The sequence below is a fragment of the Papilio polytes genome, unplaced genomic scaffold (assembly GCF_000836215.1).
Source record: "Papilio polytes unplaced genomic scaffold, Ppol_1.0 DF822067.1, whole genome shotgun sequence".
Taxonomy (NCBI): Eukaryota; Metazoa; Arthropoda; class Insecta; order Lepidoptera; family Papilionidae; genus Papilio; species Papilio polytes.
In genome coordinates, this window is record NW_013527137.1 from 4,109,157 (window position 1) to 4,122,108 (window position 12,952).

At 30.7% G+C, this 12,952-nt stretch overlaps 1 protein-coding gene across 1 annotated transcript in view; it reads left to right on the top strand.

Moving 5' to 3' along the window:
• Positions 1–3,082: 3,082 nt before the first annotated feature.
• LOC106106857 (voltage-dependent calcium channel gamma-7 subunit) overlaps positions 3,083–12,952 on the top strand; it is a 45,582-nt gene continuing 35,712 nt past the window's right edge. The window contains exon 1 of the mRNA XM_013287516.1: positions 3,083–3,254. The gene's annotated coding sequence lies outside the window, so the exon portion shown is untranslated. The remainder of the gene's footprint in view (positions 3,255–12,952) is intronic.

Below are 12,952 nucleotides of genomic sequence, written 5' to 3' on the forward strand. Positions count from 1 at the left end.
ACATTGTAAAGTCCGCTACATTCAGTGAACAGTCGAACTTATCAGTTAATACTGTATGTTTGTAGGGAAAATTTTAACTGTTAGTATACATACGTATATTTTTAATTAAACAGTTCTTCAATTAAAACTGAGCGTCTGTGACTTTAGTACGTAGGTAGGAATTTTCTTTGATTTTTTAGTTAAGAAAAGAATATTGTACATCACGTAAGTTACGTTACTTTTGAATTTACATTTATATCAACAAAATATTACTCATATCACATATTCAAACAAAATCGAGAGCAATAAACTTATTATCGAATAAACATCCGATGTTAGTGAATCGTAAATCGTATAATTTATTTTTAAAACGTTACACAAGTATTCCAATCCACATAGTGAAATATTAATATTAATCTGTAAAAGCAGTGGCCAAGCTAACACAAAAATAACGCATCTAGGCCGAGCTCGAAAATCGCTACGAAAATTTTCAGATTTGACACAAACGTTGGATAGGAATGATCGCGATTTTTTAAATCGAAATAAAGAAAACCGTTTAGTGTTAAAGTGTAAGATTAATTTGTGTAGTGTAATTAATAGTGTAATAGTGTAATAGTGTAAATGTTTCACCACGCTGGTAGTTCGTTTAGAGATAACAGCACCAGTGCACGGTACACAAAACGTTACAAAAAACCTGAGAATGGTAGGTTATATTTTTTATTAGTTTATGATTACCTGATCTTATTACAAATGAAAAATCTTCTATTTGAAATCCAAATAATCTAGTATTTATAGGAGGTAAAGTTAATTAGGAGTTTGTTTTTCAGAGCTGCTACTTATTGAATTCTAACTTTGAAAAATTTTAATATAGCTTGGATTGATTGTGTTTTAACAGTTGTACTCTAAAATGGACTGAAACTACAAAATCACGTTATTAAACGATTTGAGTGTCTATCTTACTAATATTATAAATTCGAAATTTAACAGGGATTAATGGATGGATGTTTGATAGAGTTTGTAACCTAAACTACTGAACGGATGAAATTTGTCATATATGTAGAATTCAGGGAAAAACACATAAGCTATTATTTTCGTTATTTTTTAATTCCATATGGTCGGAGTCGCGGGCCAAAACTAGTACCTATATAAGATGCTTCAAATGACAACTCATTTAAAATACTGAAGATTTCTCCTTTTCTTACGAAGTGTCGGATTTATTTGATGAACACAAAATTGTTGCAAGGAAGTCTGGAAAGTTTACGTTGGCATATCGCCAACACGTCATTAAGTTAATATAAAATTAAACAACTCAAGTTAATGCTATCTATTTTATGATCCATGTAAATAAGATCTTATTAAACTTACTTTATTTAATAGTTTTTTTTCCTTTTCATGGAACTGTTTGTTATGTGAGAATATTCGTCTACAAAATAATTTTACGTATAACTCATAATATATTTATTTTCTGTCTGTGATGTCTGTTACAAGGATTCATATTAAATCTCCATATAGAGCTTTTTCAAATATGAATATCTACGTGTAGGTCTATAGCACGTTATATGTTGTAGTTGAAAGAAGTTAGTTTTAGTAATTGATAACAACTGCTTTGAATTGAATAAAAAGACTAACAGCCATACAAATAAACGCGGTATAAAGTTAAACTGACTATAAGCAAATATTAGTACAAATTTTGCTTATACTCAGTTTATTACTAAGTTTATTTGTAAGGCTGCTAAGAGCGACTGCTAACGACTAGTTGTTAGAGGTACGGCATGCATAGAATTCAATGTTCTGTAAATTTCTATAAATACTCGTAAGTAGTCAACTATTCTAGGAACCTTAACGCTTGAACTGATGTAGTCGATTTATTTGATCTATTCGTTAAATCGATACAAGAATAAAAATACTATAAAATAAAATTGAATGCAATAAAATGTCTGTACGATTGCGGCGCGCCGTATTCCGTGGCCATAATTGTTAGATGTGCAGAGACTTGGACATTATCCGTCGTCCCCGATTCAGGTTTATGTCGTTAGGTGCTCTTCAGCATTATGTCCAATCGAAATAAATCCTTTTATTAGTTTTATCTGGAGTACTTACGTGTTCATTTACCTAGTGTTATAAAATGTAAAAATATATAAAACATGTGATAAATGTACTACGAGAGAAAAAAATTGCCATAATGTTACCGACCTCAGTCTTTCGACAATTTTTTTTTATCTAGTACTTGCAAGCGTTAGTTAATTGAATAAATTCACTTCCAAAAGTAGATAAATCATTATCTTTAGTAAACAAAAAGTAATTAATTTGTTGATTAATAAATTTACTGTAATTAAAAAAAAAATAATAATAATTTTACTATTAGTAATATATAAAATAAAACTACATATGAAATTAAATTTGCCATACACGTTATGCAATAGAACCGAGCCGTTTCGGCAGCAATTCCGATACCCCATAGCCATTTCCATTATTGGACACTATCTAATGAACACAAATGACATGAAAGCCCTTTACCGATCCGTTGCCCGACGTAATGACGGAGCTTAATGAATGAAATCAAATAAACCTACCATTTTTAGATGACAGTATTAGTTTATCGTAACAATAGCATATTTTATAAAACACTAGCTCTCGTACGCGACTCCGTGCGTGGATTAAAAAAAATCAAGGTTAGTTACCATTTATGTCAAAGTTCATCGAGATCTGTTCAGCTGGCTACAAAGTCTAACAAAATCCCATCTAAACATTCGCATTTATAATCTTAGTAAGAAGTATGAAATGAAGGCTTTAGGGAAAATGTTTTCATTTTTACCTTTATGGATATTATACAAGAACCTCCAATAATAGACACAAAGTTTAAAAAATAAGTAGATGAAGCAGCTTTATAGAGATAACAAATATTTATTAAGAACAAAGGTTTTTTTACATAAGCTTTTAGCTTAATCCTAGAAACAATACGAAAAAAAAAGGATTCCTGTAACTACTCTTCATATTTCATTTGACATCAATCACGGCTTAGATCTCGGGAGATTTCGGTAAAACTCGGCGGGTTTCGGTCAATTCGTTCGTAGCGGTTGTACTTCAGTGTATGGACGCGTCTATGAGAGCCGCACGTGTGGCGTAGCTCTACGATTCGTAGAGGTTCCGAGCGTATCACATTCAATATGAAGTTTACCAGTCCGGTTTACGAAATGTTATTGTGAAGTTTTGGCGTGTTTTAGTGAAGTAAACGTAGGAATTCAATAGACTTGATTTTGTTGTTTTGTTATATGGTAAGTAGAAATAAAATATTTGTTTGATAAAGGTTTTTTAAAGTATTTGAAGAAGTTCTTGATGTTCATAAATGCGGTTTTAGAGTACTTTTAATTTAGTTTAGTCATACATTTCTATACAGTAGATTTTGCAAATAAAGAAGTTATTTCCTAGTTTCAAATTTTGATCAAGAATTAAAATACGAAGATTCGGATAATGCCGCGTGTCTAATAAAAGAAAAAAATAGTAATATGAAACGATGTATTACGATTTTGCTGGTCACTATTCGATGTAGTGATTAAAAAAGTAACAAACTAAACGAATTGACAATTTTAATTATTAACAATTTCGAAAATGCTTATTTACCTTATATCAACAATTTAGTATAGGATTGTATTTTTTCTTTATTTTCACTAAGGCAAGAAGAATAACGAATGCTTGTTAAATATGTTTGGTATTCAAATGTAGGCATATTGCAACATGATGTATGTGCGTACACAAAGCAACAACTCTACGTCGGAGCACATATTTCGGCGTCAACTGACCGGCCACATTGAGAGAGCTATTCCAAATATTCCAATAAAATTGGAAGCAAAAAGCAACGTTTGTATATAGCGATACATTTACGGAAATTTGATTTATTACATTTTTACGAGAACCATATACTTAATGTTGTTAATACTTGATGTACTTAATGTACTTAATATACACGCAATGTCGTTTTTGGACCGATTTCCCAAATGAAGTTGTTAATGTAGATTCATTAATTAAACGTTACTATACTTTCAATTTTCAATTGTTATGGTAAAAATGTTGAAAGCCTTACGTAGAAATATCACTGCTTACCTCGGCTGACACCCACATTAAAGTAATAATAATTGTACAATATAGACATAACACCTACAATAAGGGAGGTTTATTATTTTCAAAGAATTATTTCGTTACTTGTTAGTGCATTGTTTTTTTTAAGAATGTTTTGTTTTTGGTGTATTTTGTTCGGAAGTCGGTTTTTTATTTTATTTAATAGAATGAATACTTTTAATAAAAGTGTTTTTATTCCTACCATATTGATATTACTTGCACCAAAGACTTTTAAATGAGAAGTTTTATCAACAATACTTTAAGTTCATTATTTAAAATTTGATTTTAAAAATGGATAAAATATGTATTCATGTAATACATTAGCTACAGGACATTGTTTAATTTGATATATTGCGCAGTAATAACTGAAGTAGAAATATACGAATAGATTATTATAAATTATAGTAATGACGGTAAGGTACGCAGTAAGGAGACCGCATTTCCAAGATAATAATGATCAAAGGTATGTAAAGTCCGCAAATGTCGAGTGAAGTCTCGTTGCGGGCTACGCTCTAATACGCTCTTATAATGAATGCCCTACTGAGACGTGGGTTGACTCATAAATATTATAATCTTAGTTTCATCTAAACTATTTAGAAATCATTCTTATTGCTATAAATAATTTTATCGCCTCAACACGTACATTTTATATATGATCGATAAGATACTGGAAAATAATTAAAAGGATGCAATTTTTTTTAAACGCACAAATTTCACAAATTTTGTTCAGTCAGAAAATGTTCATGATTCAGAGTGGTTAATCGCTTTGTTGATTTGAGATATACTAGCTGTTCTCGTGCGGCTTCATTCGCATTGAATTATGAAAATTTTATTTTATTGTTAACATTTGACAAAATATCAATAGCAAAAGTCAAAATGACATGACATTACAAAACTCGGCAATCTTGTTTCTTGATGTTGGCAGCAACTTATGGTCTCTTTTTCACATTAGGGTTTTTATCCAAAATATATACCCCCTAAGTTTAATGGCGTTAAAATATATAGCCTAAAGCGTGACATTAGTGTAGGGATTTTTATTCAAAAAAGAATTATTCAAAAATATGGTGTAATTGCTGACATCCTAGGCAACAAAAATGTGTGTGTTTACGCTTTATTATAAAATAGTGTAGATAATATTTTGTAATTAAAGGTGAACATATGTATTCATCTTACATTTAAAATTCAAATCCGCTCTAGGGTACTATATTCGACCTAGAGTCTTCTAACGAGCACTCGTTAGACAGACTTAAAGTATCCACAACTCAAAACATAAAAGCAAACCCTGTATAAAAATTGGCTTCTGCAATTTAATTTTCTCTAAGTTATTATTTAGTACGCAGTGAAAAGCCGGTCGCTTTCTCGCTTTAATTAAACTAAGGTTATGCGATGGGTTTTTGTTGGTTGCGCCTTTTATATCTCTTATATTTTCTCTCGGCAAGTTGCTTTCACGGAATAAGTACCTACACAAAAAGTTAGAAAAGAAAAATTTTTACCAAAATTTTAATAAAGTTGTATTGGAGTGTTAGTGTTTTTTTTCGTTAAAAATATAATTAAAGGGTAAACCTTTTCTAAGTAACTTAAATGTTGGTTTTTTAATTTTTAAACCGCGTTTCGTTTAAATTAAAAACGAATTTAGTTATTTTCCGTATTTGAGAGTGATACCTAAACAAAAATTTACAATTTTATAAATTAGCTTACTTAAAAAATTAGTTTGAATATTAATTTTACTAGTACAGTAAATTCTCTCTTGCTTCTTTTCTATTTGATTTTTATCGTATCGCATTAAATTTAAAACCTTATTATTTACATATTTATTTTACAATAACGCTAGTCAATATGCAACCAATTTGTTACTAATAAAAGACAAAGTTTTAATTATTTCTTACATTAATTATACAAACGTTTCATATTTTGTAACTAATATAAAGTGACATGTTAGTGTCCGATTTTATTTTATTTTAAAGCCGTGAAGGCACTATCCAGAGCTGTCCGCTTATATGAAAGAAGCAAAGTAATACGTGGCAGTAAATAACAATATAAGACGTGACGTACAATGTTTATCCACTGCCTTCCTGAGGCCTTATACCTCATATATATTTATTAGCGTGGTACGTTAGCTTGTACTATTTATTACACAGACTGCCAGCGAATAATAAATTAAAATATGAAAGATTGTTATTGTAATCTTGGTTTATTTCCTTACGTTACGAGTAAGGATTTATTTGATAACATTAGTAAATCCTAAAAATAAGACTCATAGCTACTCTAATAACAGCAATTTAATGAGCCCCTTAGTGTAGAATTTCTAAAATTAAATCAATGCCAAAGAATAAAAGTGTCAATTTTTTTTTACTTCAAACGAAAGTTTTTGTTTTTACACTAAACAAAGATTAATAAACGATACACAGAGGTCGAATGGCGGGCAAATTGTCGGCCAAAAAAAGCATTGATGTACATTTTATCAAAGATCAATATTAACATATAATTTGGTCACCCATCAACCGAAGATTTGTTCTTATTGACTATGTTTACATTGATCTAAGTATCGTATTGGGCAGATGTTCTTAACTAGGTGTTCCCGTGCGGCTTCATCCGCATAAAATTTTGAAAATTTTATTTCATTGTTTAAATTCGTCATAATATCAATATCAAATGGCAAACTGACATGACATGACAAACCTTGGCAATCTTGTTTCCTTAATGTTATCAGCAACTTATGGTCTCTTTCCTACATTATGGTTTTTATCCAAAATACTTATCCCCCACGTTTTATAGCGTGAAATATAGAGCCTAAAGCATAAGGTAAGTGTAGGGCATTTTATTAAAAAGAAAATATTCAAAAATATGCTGTAATTGCTGATATCTTAGGCAACAAATAAGTGTGTGTTTACGCTTTATTATAATAGTATAGATATTCTTTGGAATACAACTCTGGTGTAAAAATTACAGTCTATTAAGAAAACAGAATGTTTACGACAATAGCGATCAATTTAACACGAAGTGACGAATGCTCTGGCCGCAGTTTCGCCAGTGGCAGCTGGCTTGGCGCCAAATTACGCGCTCTTAGCACTGATTTAAAATTACACAGCGAAGTTGAGACTGACTGTATTTTAACACAATAACATAGAAGAATTGAAATACCGGAATCACAATTTTAACAGAACCATCATATTTTAATACAGATTATGTTGTACATTTGTGCCAAATTTAACCTATATTTGTAAACTGTATTAGAGATACGTAATAAGAAACAACCATCCATATATCCATCCAAACTATGGCAATTAAAATTTTAGCAATTAAATACTTGCTGTTGTTCACGACTTCTTCCGCGTGAAATTAAAAAGTATAGCCTATGTTACTTACTAAAGTCATTTCATTAATTCTTGTCATATCGAAGATGTCCATGGCCGTCGTTGATGACTCAGGTATTCCCTCCACTATAAAAAAAGGACTATAAAATCGGTAGTACTAGATACAATATTCCACGCCATTGCAAATTGTTATTATATCAATGTAATCCTAACTATAATGTCTTGGTTGAGTTGAAGTGTCACAAAAGGCTCGATGTCCGGAAATAGTTATCCGATCATAACGGTCTTTCGGCAATGGAACCTTTACCTAATGGGATTTCTTGTTCAAAACATTTGAAAGAGAGGGATAAAGTAGTGCCTTAAAAAGATTTACACTTCAGAAATATTTATTTATGGAAAATTTTCTTTTTGGAATATAATCAACAATACTTTAGGTTTGTTTTCACAAGTTGGTACAAAATAGTTAAACACGATATAATGTTGTCTTAGATTTTTTACAAATAAATTTAATTATAAAATAAAAAAAATAATTACATATGTTATTTGTCTAAGCTATCATTAGAATTTGAAGGTTTTTGTTTTTAATATCATAAATTTAGTTCCAGATTCGACAAATGGATGTTACTTGTGGTTAAACAGAAAAATAAATTTACTTATTGTTAGCGAGTGAAGCCAAATACACTATAAAAAAATTGATTCACCAGCTCTGGTTTCATACCTATAAAAGATGGAAATAAAAGGGTTTTTTAAACAACAAAAAAAAAATTAGACGCGGTCTCAAATCGTCCAGATATTTTTCGACTATTTCGCTATCAAAATATCGCTGCACTCTGCTCTCGCAAACAAAAAAGAGTATTGTTTTTAAATGTCCATATGCATTTAGAAATTCCCTTTTGAACTCTATTCACTTTTTTATTTTAACTTTATACACACAGATTTTTAAGCATTGATAAAATTACACTGACAAATGTTTAGTTTAGATACCTTTAGTTACAACTGTTGAGTACGACTGTTCAGTTAAGCTGAAGATGTGTAGTAAGTGAAATTAGAAAATATAGCCTATGTTACTCACAGATAAATTACCTTTATAACGGTGAAAGAATTTTTAAAATCGGCCCAGTAGTTTTTGAGTTATTTCAATACATACAAAAATACAAAATACAAATCTTTCCTCTTTATAATATAAGTATAGATAAAAAATCTTCAAATGCTATTGCATTAGACAATCCTATTGGATTAATACATCGTATACTTTCGTATCTTTAAAGGTATACTTTTCATACTTTTAGCTAATGTTAAATCTGATTAACTCTACACCTAACCGCTGTTAGATGAAAGTAATTACACGAGTAATTAAGAGGACTGAAGCTGCGATGTACGTTTCATCTCATCAAAAGTCTAGTGCACACAGATGTTAGAGCGAACCAAAAGCGAAGCGAAGAATAATTTATCTGACACGAAATTAATCCTAAATGAACACAGAGACTGTTACATCTACATTAAAATCGTTTTTAGGTGGTAAATATAAGTGCTAAATTGTTCGTTACAAAATACTTATGTATACTAGGTTCATACAAATTTAGCTTCGCTTCGGTATCGTTTCACTTAGTAGTGTACAAGAGGCCTAAAAAATAAGCCGAACACGTTTGTTAATTACTATTTACTGTAAAAAGTAACTTTCACCCGCTACGTTAAACCGTAATTTGATGAGTTTTTCATCTAAAATTATATTTCGTCTGCTTTGGTGAACTAAGTTTTATGTAATCTGAAGTTAAAGAAGTAGTTAATTTTTATTTAACATATTATTTTTTTCTCGTAACTTCATACAATGTCTATATTGATTAGTAGCTACTGCTCGTGCTTTCGCCCGCGTGAAATAAAAATAATAATAAAAGATATAGCCTCTGTTACTAACTGATAACTGAGGTTTTTAATGATGATAGAATAGTTAAATCGACCCAGTAGTGTCTGAGTTATTTTAATATAAAAACACATTTTTTTCTTTTTTATATTCGTATTGATTATGAAATATGTTTATGCTAGTTTAAAATTTTAGCTGCGTATAACAACGCCCAACTTTTAAAATAAAGTAATCCAACACACTGCTGTAAGAAATTGCAAAGGGTCGTCACTTAATAAAGGCCTTCAGACTTAAAGTTAACGGCAATATAAGATGGGACCGTGTCATTTTCTAAGAGTGAAAAAATATCGTAAAATGTGGGCGGAGTCGCATTAAATAAATTACAGGCGTCTGCTGGCCGCCGACAGCTGCGTTGAGCCGGTGCCTTCTTTGTAATGTGACGCCGGCAATGATTTCTTTCCCTTTGTTACACTTTTTTACACTTTGTTCTTAGTTTTTATTTAAAGCTTAGTTTCTATTTTTATCTGAGAACGCTTCTAACAAATGTAATTTAATAAGATAAGCTAGCATCTATTAAAATACAGTTAAAAGTTTAAAAACCAGTACATGCAAAGTTAGTCTCGAACAGGACTCGTAGCAGGCTCGTAGTACCGTAGCACATTCGTAGAAGGCTTTTCACATTGTCTTCTACGGATTTTTACATTTATATTTTTATCCTAATAAACTTAATGTCTACGTAGAGTAAATTATCTCTGTCTACGATCTCCAAACTAACAATATTTTAAGTTAAAACTGAAATACAATTTTAGTTAAAATGAGCACAAAGTTCGCCGCCTTCCAAATGGGTGTTATAACTTTTATAATTTGCGTCCCCGATAAGACGGCTACGGCTTTAGCGAAGCGTCGACTTTCGCGTTATTATGGTTAATGAGTGCTTTTATTGATGTCATTATCGTTAAATAAATTGATATTCGATTTAAATTTTAATACCAACGTTGAGAGTATAATGTAAACAATGCTGTATCTTTTAAATAAAATATTCCTCCTTCTTCATTCCATTTAATACGATTTTATAAAAAAAAAACATTAAATGGTGCAACTTGAGTTTGTACAGCTAGCCTTTATGTGTAAAAATATTGCTTTTTTTCTTTTTTCTAAAACACTAGCTGTTCTTGTGCGGCTTCAACAGCATTAAATTATGAATTTTTTTTGTATTGTTTACATGTGTCAAATTATCAATTGCAAATGTCAAAATGACATGACATGATGACAAACCATGGCAATCATACTTCCTCGATGTTGGCAGCTTTTTAACTTATGGTCCCTTTCCCACAGGATTTTTATCAAATTTATTTATCTCCTAAGTTTAATGGCGTGAAAATATATAGCCTAAAACGTGACGTAAGTGAAGGGATTTTTAATCAAAAAGTATTATGAAAAGCATACTATAATTGCTGACATCTTAGGCAACAAAGAAGTGTGTGTTTACGCTTTATTATAATAGTATAGATAAAAGAGACGACAATTATGTTATGTACAACTGTTTTATCGCTGGAAACTCATGGTACTGTTGAGATGAGCTCAAATACTTGTAAAGTAGAATGAAATGTAAATTTTAATAAGCGAAGTTATTGTCAATAATAAGTTGTGTGGATATCATCGCGCGGAATCATCTTGTGTTCAAAATGCGCAGAGAATAGTCCATATTTCATTTTCATCCGCCTTCTGAATATACAATGAGTCGACTACCATGAATACTAAGTAGCCGCTTAATCGTGTAAACAACAACTTTTAGCCCGTTTTGTTATAAATTACATGAAACTTGTAGGTAATCAGATGTAATAAATCATTTATCGGAATATTTTGAGATGTATTTGTGCGAGATTAAATAATTTTGAAAGCCGACAACGTATTTGCGGGTCTTCTGGTTGTCTTTGGCCGTCGGAACAATTAGAATTAGACGAGGCACTGTTTGCTCTGTTGCCTTGTACAAAAATTATTAATACATTTGGACAATATAATTATGCATATTTGTATCTATAGTACCCAAAAACAAGTTTCTGGGCCGATTTTAAAAATACCATCACCGTTAGAAAAGGAACTTATCTGTGAGTAACATTGGCTATATTTTTTAATTACACGCGGACGAAGTCGCAAGCAACAGCTAGTATCTTTATACTTTAAAGTGTAGATAGACCCGTCACTATAAATAAAACAATAATTTAAATTGTTACTCGAATATTGACTATCAAAATTTCTTTCTTGTTAATAATTTTGAAGAAATATCAGATAAAATAGTTTGTACAGTGTTGCTTTACATCGACCGTGCTGAGACAGCATCCATTTAGTAAAGTCATTTCGCTAAATGACTTTTGTCTTGTTACATCCTAACACGACGCCTTGTTAGGGAATTTTTCTAGAAAATTGTTCCGGGTAGTTTTACCCTGTCGCTCGAGCTTTCAGTTTTTAAATTAATTTAAAATATAACAGACGTCTGGCTTATTACTTAGCATACTTTTATAGATATACGACATATTATAATTTTCCTTTGTTAAATGTGTTTATTCTTAAGTTTTCTTTCTACTAAGATTTTCTACGGTTTTCTTTCTAGTGGTGAATTATTCTGATTTTTTAAAAATTCATTATTTATTTATTTATTTTGAACTCAATAAAATCTGTTTAACATCTCAGTGAATTAATTAATATTAAAAATGAAATAACCCAATGATTGAATTTCATATATTTTTTAATAATAATAAACTTTATTTCAAGCTACATTTCTTTTTTGCTCATAGTTTGTTAGTAACAGAAAAAAACTTAATACTTATGTTAATAATGTCAAAAAAATGGTTTCAATTCCTACATACAAATACACAAAAATCACAGGAAGTTGTTTATAAAATATTTAAGTCAATTTAGAATATAATTAAATATAAAAGTTAGTATTCTACATTGCGGCTTTGCGAGGTAGTAATGTGTTTTTCATTAACTCGTCGGTATCGTATCCGATTTCAATTTGGTACTGCGGCTTTATTGATGCAATAATGGAGAGTTGTAATTTCAGGCGTTGCCGTTTGCGTTCGCTTATTAAACATAGCTGCACGGCGGCGGCGCGCTAGTAATAAGTTTTACAGGGCCTTATTATAGATTACTTTATTTATAATGACTTACAATTAGCTTGCTATATAAATTCTAAAATTATTAATCTTATGCTACACACCATCTCGGTTATCTTACAGCGTGCTGACCGACGTTATGCAGTGTTAAGTTACACTGCAATCAATATTGTAACGCCGTACTCGTATAATATACTATACCGCGTATCGTCGGTTATCACATTTAAAAATATCGTGGATTAGTAGTTGTGAATCTTATTAACATTATAAATGCGAGAGTTCAAACTCTCTGGATGGATATTTGCTAAAGCTTGTCAACTTAATTGCTGTATGGATCACTATAAAATTTGACATATATGTAGTCTGGAAGAACACATAGGCTACTTACTAAGTTTCTTTTTTTAATCGGGGTGGACGGACTCGCGTGCAATAGCCAGTTTCTTATATAGAGCAAATGTTATAATAAATTATGACTGATATAATACTATTCAAATACATCAACGCTGTAAGACACGCTTTGTACACTTATAAACGTAGGCTTACAATATTCATGAGTAATAGAGCTC